Source organism: Squalius cephalus (assembly GCF_949319135.1).
Source record: "Squalius cephalus genome assembly, chromosome: 6".
NCBI classification, from domain to species: Eukaryota; Metazoa; Chordata; class Actinopteri; order Cypriniformes; family Leuciscidae; genus Squalius; species Squalius cephalus.
Genome location: NC_137127.1, coordinates 47,896,262 through 47,908,761, shown reverse-complemented (window position 1 = coordinate 47,908,761; position 12,500 = coordinate 47,896,262).

Below are 12,500 nucleotides of genomic sequence, written 5' to 3'. Positions count from 1 at the left end.
ATATATATATATATATATATATATATATATATATATATATATATATATATTATAGTATATATTAGTTCTTGTTAAATATAATTTCCGCCTGATCCAGAGATGTTGTTTTTCAGCAGCAGATTCTAAAACTGCTGGGTTGTTTCAACTCATGTTTGGGTCAAATATGGACAAAACCAACCATTGGTTTACATGTTTAAATTAAATGTTTAACTGATAATTGACCCAAACATGGGCTGAAACAACCCAGCATTTTTAGAGTGAGCTTGTTGTGGAGCAGCTGAACAGTTCAAGGTAACATACTGTCCTTTTAGAAATTGCATTAACATAATAATGTCTCTCACGAGTGTCATAAAACACTTCAATGTTTCTGTTCTTTTTGAGCTAAATGATGCTGTCTTTCCTGTCTTTCCTGTCATCAAACAATAGCCTGATGTATTAGCAGAATCACTGTTGTAGGAACAGAGTCAGTCTGTCTTTCGAAATCATGTGGAAATAACAAATAACAGATTTCAGTCATATGAAGATCACATCACTTTTAGCGTGCCTTCGTCATTCATTTTTACTACTTTTCAAATGTTGTATATGTATAAAAAAATAAATAAATGTAATCCTAATAAAAATTTAATACAATTATGCAAAGTGTTGGCGGTAACACATTACAAGTAATCAGATTACTTTTTCAAGTAACTAGTAAAGTAACACGTTTCTTTTAAATTTACAGCAAAATATCTGAGTTACTTTTTCAAATTAGTAACGCATGTTTTCCCATGTGAAGACTAAAAATTGACTGTTTAATGTTATTTTTTTAGTATTATTTTTCTTTATTAATTTTCATAATTATTTCAGAATGTATTTTGTGAAGTCAGAGTGTGTTGTACATGTGTGCTGTGCAGGGAGCTGGGAGAGTTATATATTTTGCTTAGAGGTATGTGTGCAATATAACGTTCACAGAGATGTTCCACTGATGATGATACTTCAGTTGGCATGTTCTTTACAAGGAAAGGAATGTTTTTCAACGGATGCAATGTACCACAAATGTATACACTGAGGGAAAGTGGATTGTACCATGTGTAAGCATGAGGTATACGTTCCATTTTTAAAGCTCAAGCAACATGTTTTTCTACCTTACAAGGAAGTTGTAAATCCCTCAGTGGTGTATATAAGCTCAATCCTTACTGTACTGACTCAGAGAAACATAAAGGCATGAGGGGATGAGAGGAAGGAGAAATGGGGAACAGAGAAATCTGGAATGAAGACCTCCTCACCTTTAGCCCTATTCTTCTATGCCTGTTTCTCTCTGTCTGATACATGTATATTAAATAATAAATAGAAATCTCTCGGCAAAAGTAACCGGTGAAGCTTCCGTGATTCAACAATAATGGGGAAAAGCATGATTTTCAAATCTACACATGTATTGACTGACAGCTCTAAATCAAAATCTGATAAAGCAAAACTCAACGTTAGTGAATGAAAAGTTGAACCCATTTCTCAGGTTTTTGTTCAAAATGTTGCTTTTGAAACTCACCCACATTAAAGTGCTGATGAAAAAAGAATACACAAAGCTAGAATAAAATGATTTGTTTTTTTGAGCAGAGGCTCTGTACTTCCTTTTCATATATTTAATGTTCATACAACAAAATATTCTGGGGATCATGAAAGTATTGGTCAAAACTGCAGGTGCTGGAAGGCAACTTAAAAAAACACTGGCGGGGAAAGAGTTAAGAAACAAACATGAAAGTCCAGCCCAGGTGAGAAAAAGTAATGCATAAGCAACATAACACATTATTTTCATTATTTAGTTACTTTTTATGGAGTTACATAAAATTGCAATGCATTATCTTTAAAAGTAGCTTTCCCCTACACTGATTATGCATGAACGCATGTACAGTATATCCACCATTGTGCATTGTTATTAGACAAACTAAACTAGAGAAAAGCGTGTTTTATGGAGTTGATTTATTTTAAAATAGCCTTGTTTTGTTTTGTTTTGAGGATTTTAGAGGCTTTGAAAGATGTTTCTGTTTCTGCAGGCTTTTCATGTGTCCTTCTGAATCAACCGTTTCCCAGCATTAAGTAGAAAAACAGTAAAATTCACATTTATGCACTTAGTAGATGCTTTTTTCCCCACATTGCATTGATTTTATCAGTTCGTGATTTGCCTAGGAATCAAACCCATGACCTACTGTTGAGCCACAGGAATACTGAAAGCAATAACGTCTCTTCGAAGGTATAATAGCAAATATTAGCTGAAGCATTAGAGCTCAAAGCAAAACCTGTTCAGTCCTGGTGTTTTCTGTGATGTTGAAGTTCAGGATCCCACTCTCTATCTTCCTTCAGGCAAGACGGATCTCCAGTCGTTGGCAAAAGAAAATTGGATTACTCTTGTCGTGTTGTTGGGAACAGTTCCTTCCAGAGTGACAAACTGCAATGGAAAATACTGAGTCAGCAAGAGGGGCTTCTGAAAATATGACGAAGTGCTGTGTGATTGTGTTTCCGCTCAGATTCATAAACCTCGTCACCAATATGTTACAGTGACACTGCGTTATATGGAGCTCTTTTGTCATTTTGAGCAATGCTGCGTTTAGACTTGGTGTCAGAGAGGCGTTTCTGTATTAAATCTCCACACACAGTAATATCTGAATTTGGCAGCTTGGACAAATCTGTGTTTCTTAAAAGTGGCCAAGTTATTAGAAGTTCATTAGACACCAGGCGGTTCTCCAAAGACTCCTAAATCACAGCGAGATTGTTGAAGTTTCAGAAATGTCTCAAAGGCTTGAAAGCATTTAGATTTTGTGCAATAGTGCAATTCAAAGTGTCTGAGCCTTAATTGATTCCAGTGTATTGATTCATTGAGATGTTTGCTGTGATACATGAAGGCTTTTGCTCAAATATGTCACATCACTCATTTATCATTTACAAATGACTCTGTGATCGTCAATCGAGCCGCTCGCAGTGCTGATACTCTCACTAAATGATCTTTATAACAGAAGTCAGTGTAGTCAACACATCATGATGATAATTAAAACATATTGTTGATGTAAATATGAGGGGAATAAAATAACACAGCAAAATATTAAAGTGCCCCTATTATGCTATTTCAATACCCTAATAATAATAATAACTTGGACTTATATAGCACCTTTCATGGTACCCAAGGGTTTGTGCTGATATAAAGGTGAATGTCATCAGCGTAGCACTGGAAGTTGAGTCCATGTTTACAGATAATATGACCTAGGGGTAGTGTGTATATGGTGAACAGCAGAGGACCAAGCACAGAGCCCTGGGGAACGCCATGGTCAGCAGGTGCTGGATCAGAGTTGAAGCCATTTAGGGTGATGAATTGGTCTGTGAGGTAAGACCGGAACCAGGGACAGTGCTGTGCCACTGATGAGCCAACGCATTCTCATCCTAGGGCGTCATATACTGACGCTTTTGACATTTCGTCTACATCCAACGCACATGGCACCCTTTAGCGTCAATATGACACGCACAGAGCTTTGTTCGGTTATGGGTAGGTTTAGGTCTGGGGTAGGGTTAGGGTTAGACCGCTAGGAGGCGCCTTCTGGCCCATATCTATCTGCGTCTCATATTGACGCTAAAGGGTGCCATGTGCATTCGATGTAGACGAAATGTCAAAAGCGTCAGTATATGATGCCTTGGGATGAGAACGGGCTGGATGAGCTCAGAGAGGCAGTGGAGAAGGATGGTATGGGAAACTGTATCAAAAGCTGCAGAAAGGTTAAGGAAGATGAGGATGGTGATGAGGCCATGGTCAGTAGCAAGCAGGAGGTCATTAGTGATTTTAATAAGGGCGGTCTCAGTGCTATGGTGGGTTCTGAAACCAGATTGGAGGGGTTCGAAGAGCTCATGGTGGGACATGTGATGTTGAAGCTGGGCAGCCACTGCTCTTTCCAGGATCTAATGTTGTCTTAAAGGTGTCCTACAACAGGTTTACATGCATTCAAGGTAAAAAAAAAAAACACACTTTCATTCTCTCATAATCTCCACTGCAGCGTCAGCTCTTTCCTCTCAGTGTCTGAAACGCTTCCATCGAGGATTCAGTCTCTCTAAGCCCCGCCTCTCTGAGAGCTGCTCTGCTCTGATTGGTCAGAGAGCAAACGCTCATTATCATATCTGAATCTCAGCTCTTGATCACAGTGATATGAACAGTAACGATGGCGTGGGTTTTACCGTATCAATCTCATCAAAGTGGATTTGCTTTGTCAGCAGAAAACAGCGTCTTCTCGACATGAACAACACGAACCAAACTCTTCCAGTCTCAGATACACTACAGTGTTTGAGGGCGGAGCTAAGAGACGCTGCTCAGCCAATCAGGACCACAGGCTGGCATTATGCAAATGAGTTACAAACCTACAGCAGGAAGTGAGACTGAATTACTGACGACTCGTTTCAGTTCAGAATCACTTCTTTCTTTCAGGAGACAAAAACTCCATTTATCTGAACTCTGATCTGTGAAACTTTGCAGAGCTTTTACATTCACAAACACACATATTACACAATACATGAAAAGTCATATCCCAAACACCATAATGGGGCACTTTAACAAATACTAAAACAGTGACCACCACAAAAACCTAATAAGCGTCAGCTAGATTTTCAAGTGCCTTTATTAGCATGTGCTTAGGAGTCACGAGAGCACAGGATCCGCTCTTGCACACAAGGAAGAACGTCTGATGTTTTAATTAACCCCAGTATCTGAACAGATCACGGTCTTATATAAATCATGACGGCAATCCCTATCCTCCTCTCTATTAGAGCGCATGCCGTATATCCGGCTGACAAACTGCATGTCACTACTGACACCATAAAGAAGCGGCTCAGTTAAAGCCAACGCATTCGTTCTGTGTGTCAGGCCATCGAGCTCGGTGAACTGTTCCTCTGCACACACTGCTCTAGTGCCTGATCCTCTTATAATGCACAAAAAATAGCATGCAGAAGTGTTTTGCTCCTTAATGTCATTATGATTGTGAGTTTTTGACTGACATGAGGACTATATTATATCGTTATCCAGTCATGTGAAACATCAAAGAAATAACAGTGCCAAGAAAATGAAAACGTTTACAAAAGGTCAGTGTCATATTGCTTTGAACTTTTCACTTTAAGAAGCTCCATATACAGTGTGTGTTTCTAGTGGCTTACATTTAACAGGAAAAACAACAACGGACAGCACATTATATTATTTTATAGTCATATTGAGATTTAATCACAGAATGTTTGGCCATATATTGAGCAGCTCTACAAACAAGCACAGCAAACATGGAGTTTAGAAAAATAATAATGGTAGTAATTGTAACATTTTTCCCAAATCGAGCAGTCGGAAGATTAAAAACAAAACAAAAAACCTGATTTTGTACAGCTTTGTTGATAATCCCTTAAAAAGCCACACTTAACAAAACACACAGATCTATATGTTCTTTAACACTTACATCCTTCCTGCAATTGATTTTCAGCAATTACAGACTATCATCTGGAAAAGCATTGATTCAGTCCATCGATGAGCGCTGTCTTCTCTCTGTGAGCTGAAGGCTTGAGCTGGGAATGATAATGAAACGCTTCATCATTGCGGTGTGCAAACGTCGTCTCACAGCCGCTGGTCAAAACAAGACGCATCGGATCATTATAACAATATTTACCAGAACTTTTACCAGCTCTCCAATAAAACGCACAAGCCTCAATGTGAAAATCCCTAGAAAACTGCTAAAAAACAAGTCAGTTAATGCATTTTATCCATAGCCTATATGAGACCACAAAACCAGTCATGAGTATATTTACAAAGATATCTGTGGCAATAGCCAACAATACATGGGTCAAAATTATAGATTTTTCTTTTATGCCAAAAATCATTAGGATATTAAGTAAAGATCATGTTCCATGAAGATATTTTGTAAATATATAAAACATTTGTTTTTGTGAGTGAATGCAGCACAATCATGAGCATAAATGGACAACTTTAAAAATTGATTTTTTTTTGCACCCTCAGATTCCAGATTTTCAAATAGTTGTATCTCAGACAAATATATCCTAACAAACCATACATCAACTCAAAGCTTATTTATTCAGCTTTCATATGGTGTATAAATCTCAATTTAAAAAAATGAGACTGATATTTTAACGACAGTAGTTGCTAGGAGGCTTACACACACACACACACACACACACACACACACACACACACACACGTAAAAGACATGCGAGGTCAATGTGTTAGTGAAAATGTGATTGTATTTAAAGTGAGCATGTTGTGGAATAATACTCTAGAAGGTCATCCTCCACTGGTTGAGCTCTTAAATGTCACCGAAATGCACAACATGTCAAAGCAAACCACTATATGAATATATGAATTAATAACCAGGCTGTGAGCATTCATAAATAACATGTGTCGTTGCTCTGTTGTGCTGGAGAGAGTCTGCCTCGTCAAAGTTTCCAGATCTACACAAGCTGCATGTACATGTGTGTATGGTGTATTGTCTTATGAAATCCGGCAGCTGTGTATTCCTCATGCGACATCCGCTGATCCCCATACACTCTCACATATGATGACCACTTATGATCATTCCTTTAAAGGAGAAGTTCACTTCAGAATTACAGTCTCCTGATAATTTACTCGCCGTCATCCAAGATGTTCATGTCTTTCTTCAGTTGAAAATAACTTTAAATTTAAAAGTACATAAATTTTATTTTTGTTATTAAATGTCCGCTGGTGTGTCTAGATGAGACTCTTATTCCTCGGCTGGATCATGTCGAGACTTTGAAGCTGCACTGAAACTCACATCTGGACCTTCGACCCGTTGGACCCCATTGAAGACACTATATGGAGGAACATCCTGGAGTGTTTTCCTCAAAAACCTTCATTTCTTTTCCACTGAAGAAAGAAAGACATGAGCATCTTGGATGACGGTGAGTAAATTATCAGGAGATTGTAATTCCGAAGTGAGCTAATCCTTGAGGAAGAGTCGGCATCATGTTTGCTCCTGTATATCCACACACACACACACACACACACACACACACACACACACACACACACACACACACACACACACACACACACACATACACACACAGAGTGGCTTATTGAAGACGTTTGCTCAACATGTTTCGCCGGATGGAAGTTACTTGATTCTACTCTTTTATTATATAAGGCACAGACCCACTGGTTTACTCTTGATTATGCAAAATGAGTGTCACTCACTGAAACCTTTTTTAATTCTAGACATGGAAAATAACTGGACTCACAGATCATTCAAATACTTTAAGGGAAAGTGTCTGTCATCATTTATGGCTCTTGAACACAAACTGAGGCGTTTAGCAGAATGGTAACACTTTATTATACTGTTCCTTCATTAATGAATTACACAGGAACAAATGAGTAATGCATTAGTAACACTCTAGTAACTACTAGTAACTAACAAGAAACTCTGATTAACGAATTAGTAAGTAATAGCGCTTAGTCGGATGTGGTAGTTCACTATTAGCTAATCAATAACTACTATTTTTCATACCTCACTGAAGACTATAAGAACTACTATATACAGGTTCATAATTAATATTTATAATACACAATGTTTAATATAAGGTAATGGTAGCCCATTAGTAATGAATCAAGTGTTACTACATCCTTCTAAAGGAACTACTAATTATTTGGATCAGTATCTAAAGTGAAGATCATGGGAACACACTAGTAATGATTAAAGTGTTACTAAATCCATTGGAAGGAATTACTATTCAAAATCTTACAAAAATCTCAAAAGATTACAATGACTACAGTCAATATTAGGTAGTTATCATGTTTTTCACTTTAGATACTGATCCAAATAATTACTAGTTCCTTTAGAATGATGTAGTAATACTTGAGTCATTATTAGTGGGTTACCATTACCTTTTATTATAAATTATGCATTATTCATGTTAATTATGAACCTGTAGATAGTAGTTCTCTGGGAGATATGAAAAAAATAGTAGTTATTGATTAGCTAATAGTGAACTACTACATTCATCTGAGCGCTATTACTTACTCATTCGTTAATCAGAGTTTCTTGTTGGTTAATAGTAGTTACTAGAATGTTAATAATTCGTTACTCGTTTGTTCCTGTAATTATTCATTAATGAAGGAACATTATTCTAAAGTGTTACCGCAGAATGTTCAAGTTGCTTTTTCCATTAAATGAAGGACAAAGACAGCAGGGAAGAGCAGATCTTAATCCGGTTTAACACACTTAAACGTTTGGTTTTCTCTGATATATGTTATGTTGCACATTCTGCTGATTTGTCACCAATATAATGTTCACTCAAGCTGGCTAACATGAGGTTTGTTGAAACTGCTAAATGACTCACTAGTTAAAGGAGAACTCCGGTCAATTTTAACATTGAGCTCATTTTTTTGTACATTTGGAGTGCTGTCAATACAGAGAACAACGACAAAAATCGATGTTGCCTACACCGAGTTATTCTATTTTTAAAATTTGCACCCTGTTGACTTCAATGGGGCAAGTACTAAACCTGCTTTAAGCCTCTTTACATCCTTGATGTGTCATTACAAGTGCACAGGTCATGTGAGTGATTCCTTCAGAGTGAACACTGACTGCAGTAGATGTGAAAGATATGTATAAAAATGATGTTATTTAAGCCAGCGCAAATACCTGTGTTTACATCCTGTTTTTCGGTTGAAGTCCAAAGTAGTCGATTGCAGAGTTCATGCGCGTGATCATAGGTATTAAACCAATGCGTGTGAACTCTGCAATCGACTACTTTGGACTTCAACCGAAAACAGGATGTAAACACAGGTATTTGCGCTGGCTTAAATAACATCATTTTTATTCATATCTTTCACATCTACTGCAGTCCGACTCACTCGTGTTCACTCAGAAGGAATCACTCACATTTTCTGTGCACTTTTAATGACACATCAAGGATGTTAAGAGGCTAAAAGCAGGTTTAGTACTTGCCCCATTGAAGTCAACAGGGTGCAAATTTTAAAAATAGAATAACTCGGTGTAGGCAACATCGATTTTTGTCGTTGTTCTCTGTATTGACAGCACTCCAAATGTACAAAAAAATGAGCTCAATGTTAAAATTGACCGGAGTTCTCCTTTAAAAGGTATTACGTTTAAAAAAAAAAAAAAAAAAAAACCCCAGCAAAAATGGGGTCAGTAAGATTTTTACTTTTATTCAACAAGAACACATTAAATTGATCAAAAGTGACAGTAAAGACATTTATAATGTTACTTATTTAACTTTCTATTCATCATAGAATCCTGAAAAATAATATGTCACAAATGTATCTGTCACAGTTGTGTTCTGTTTGTCTGCCTGTCATCATGTCACGTGTCTTCACTGTCATAAGTTCAGTCGTATCACCTGTGTCTAGTTCATCATCATCATCACCTGTGTTCAGTTCATCATCATCATCACCTGTGTCTAGTTCATCATCATCATCACCTGTGTCTAGTTCATCATCATCATCACCTGTGTCTAGTTCATCATCATCATCACCTGTGTCTAGTTCATCATCATCATCACCTGTGTTCAGTTAATCAGTGCTCATCTAGTATTTAAGCTCCTTCAGTTCCTTCAGTCTGTTATCTGTTGTAGTGTGTGAGTATCCTGCCTGCACCTGTTGGAGTTTCTATTTAGTAAAAGTGTGTATTGGAGCCTCTTCGCCTTCTTCTGCACCACACCCTGACAGAATAATGGACCGCCCTAAAATGGACGATAGGGTTAAATGATCGTCTTGGCTCGAGAGCCACAGCTTTTTCCCTTTGCCCTGAACTTTTGCAGCCTTGCCGTCACCAGCGTCCTCGACGACGAGAGCCTGAGGACCTTGTTCCTGATCGGGGCCACTTTCAACCGTCCCATTGATCTCCCCGACACCACGGGACTGAACTGGAGGGAACCTGTCCTCCGGTGTCTGGTGTCGGGCCTCGATCAGGAACACAGCCAGAGCCAGGGAATCCTCACGCCATGCCTGAGCCCTTGTCTTCAGCTAAGATGGCCGCCGCCTCGTCACCGGAGCCCTCAGCCAGGATGGCCGCGGTCACGCCCAGTCCAGAGTCTCGTCCCGCCGAGCCTGAATCTTCTGTCCCTGAGTCTGAATCCCAATTCCCAGCCTCCCTCTCCCATCTACCACCTCTCAACCCTCCTTCCACCACTGCCTGTCAGCCCCTCCGCTCCTGCTACCATCTTCAGGGGTGTGGAGTCGCCGTGGGTCTGCCGGCCTACAGCCCCATCCCCGCTCTCCCCCTCCGACCTCCGCAACCAGGACTCCGCCTCATCCCGACGGTCCGTCAACGTCCCCTCGGCTCCTCCTCAGCTCCACACCCTGACACAATCAATCTGTCAGACTGGAACTATTTCTGAAGGATCATGTGACACTGAAGACTGGAGTAATGATGCTGAACATTCACAGGAATAAATTACACTTTACTAGATATTCACATAGAGAACAGCTGATTTACATTATAATAATATTTCACTATTTTTATGGTATTTTTGATCAAATAAACACAGCCAGAAACAAAACCATTAAAAAAGAAAAACACTTTCTAACCACAAGCCAGACATAACGTGTGTGTGTGTGTGTGTGTGTGTGAACCAAATCTCCTGACATCCAGACCACCCACTGCATCCCTGTTTCCCACTGTTTCCACAACAGCATTGATCACTGGAGTGTGTGTTCGGGATCAGTGTGTTCGGGATCAGTGTGTTCGGGGATCAGTGTGTTCGGGATCAGTGTGTTCGGGATCAGTGTGTTTCGGGATCAGTGTGTTGGGGATCAGTGTGTTGGGGATCAGTGTGTTCGGGGATCAGTGTGTTGGGGATCAGTGTGTTCGGGATCAGTGTGTTTCGGGATCAGTGTGTTTCGGGATCAGTGTGTTGGGGATCAGTGTGTTGGGGATCAGTGTGTTGGGGGATCAGTGTGTTGGGGATCAGTGTGTTGGGGATCAGTGTGTTGGGGATCAGTGTGTTGGGGATCAGTGTGTTCGGGATCAGTGTGTTCGGGATCAGTGTGTTCGGGGATCAGTGTGTTGGGGATCAGTGTGTTCGGGATCAGTGTGTTTCGGGATCAGTGTGTTTCGGGATCAGTGTGTTGGGGATCAGTGTGTTGGGGATCAGTGTGTTGGGGGATCAGTGTGTTGGGGATCAGTGTGTTGGGGATCAGTGTGTTGGGGATCAGTGTGTTGGGGATCAGTGTGTTCGGGATCAGTGTGTTCGGGATCAGTGTGTTCGGGGATCAGTGTGTTGGGGATCAGTGTGTTCGGGATCAGTGTGTTTCGGGATCAGTGTGTTTCGGGATCAGTGTGTTGGGGATCAGTGTGTTGGGGATCAGTGTGTTGGGGATCAGTGTGTTCGGGATCAGTGTGTTTCGGGATCAGTGTGTTTCGGGATCAGTGTGTTGGGGATCAGTGTGTTTCGGGATCAGTGTGTTCGGGGATCAGTGTGTTGGGGATCAGTGTGTTTCGGGATCAGTGTGTTGGGGATCAGTGTGTTGGGGATCAGTGTGTTCGGTATCAGTGTGTTCGGCATCAGTGTGTTTCGGGATCAGTGTGTTTCGGGATCAGTGTGTTCGGGATCAGTGTGTTTCGGGATCAGTGTGTTCGGGGATCAGTGTGTTGGGGATCAGTGTGTTTCGGGATCAGTGTGTTGGGGATCAGTGTGTTGGGGATCAGTGTGTTCGGGATCAGTGTGTTTCGGGATCAGTGTGTTTCGGGATCAGTGTGTTGGGGATCAGTGTGTTCGGGATCAGTGTGTTTCGGGATCAGTGTGTTTCGGGATCAGTGTGTTGGGGATCAGTGTGTTGGGGATCAGTGTGTTCGGGATCAGTGTGTTTCGGGATCAGTGTGTTTCGGGATCAGTGTGTTGGGGATCAGTGTGTTGGGGATCAGTGTGTTGGGGATCAGTGTGTTCGGGATCAGTGTGTTGGGGATCAGTGTGTTGGGGATCAGTGTGTTCGGGATCAGTGTGTTTCGGGATCAGTGTGTTCGGGGATCAGTGTGTTGGGGATCAGTGTGTTCGGGATCAGTGTGTTTCGGGATCAGTGTGTTGGGGATCAGTGTGTTGGGGATCAGTGTGTTGGGGATCAGTGTGTTCGGGATCAGTGTGTTTCGGGATCAGTGTGTTCGGGGATCAGTGTGTTGGGGATCAGTGTGTTCGGGATCAGTGTGTTTCGGGATCAGTGTGTTTCGGGATCAGTGTGTTGGGGATCAGTGTGTTGGGGATCAGTGTGTTCGGGATCAGTGTGTTTCGGGATCAGTGTGTTTCGGGATCAGTGTGTTGGGGATCAGTGTGTTGGGGATCAGTGTGTTGGGGATCAGTGTGTTCGGGATCAGTGTGTTTCGGGATCAGTGTGTTTCGGGATCAGTGTGTTTCGGGATCAGTGTGTTTCGGGATCAGTGTGTTGGGGATCAGTGTGTTGGGGATCAGTGTGTTGGGGGATCAGTGTGTTCGGGATCAGTGTGTTGGGGATCAGTGTGTTGGGGATC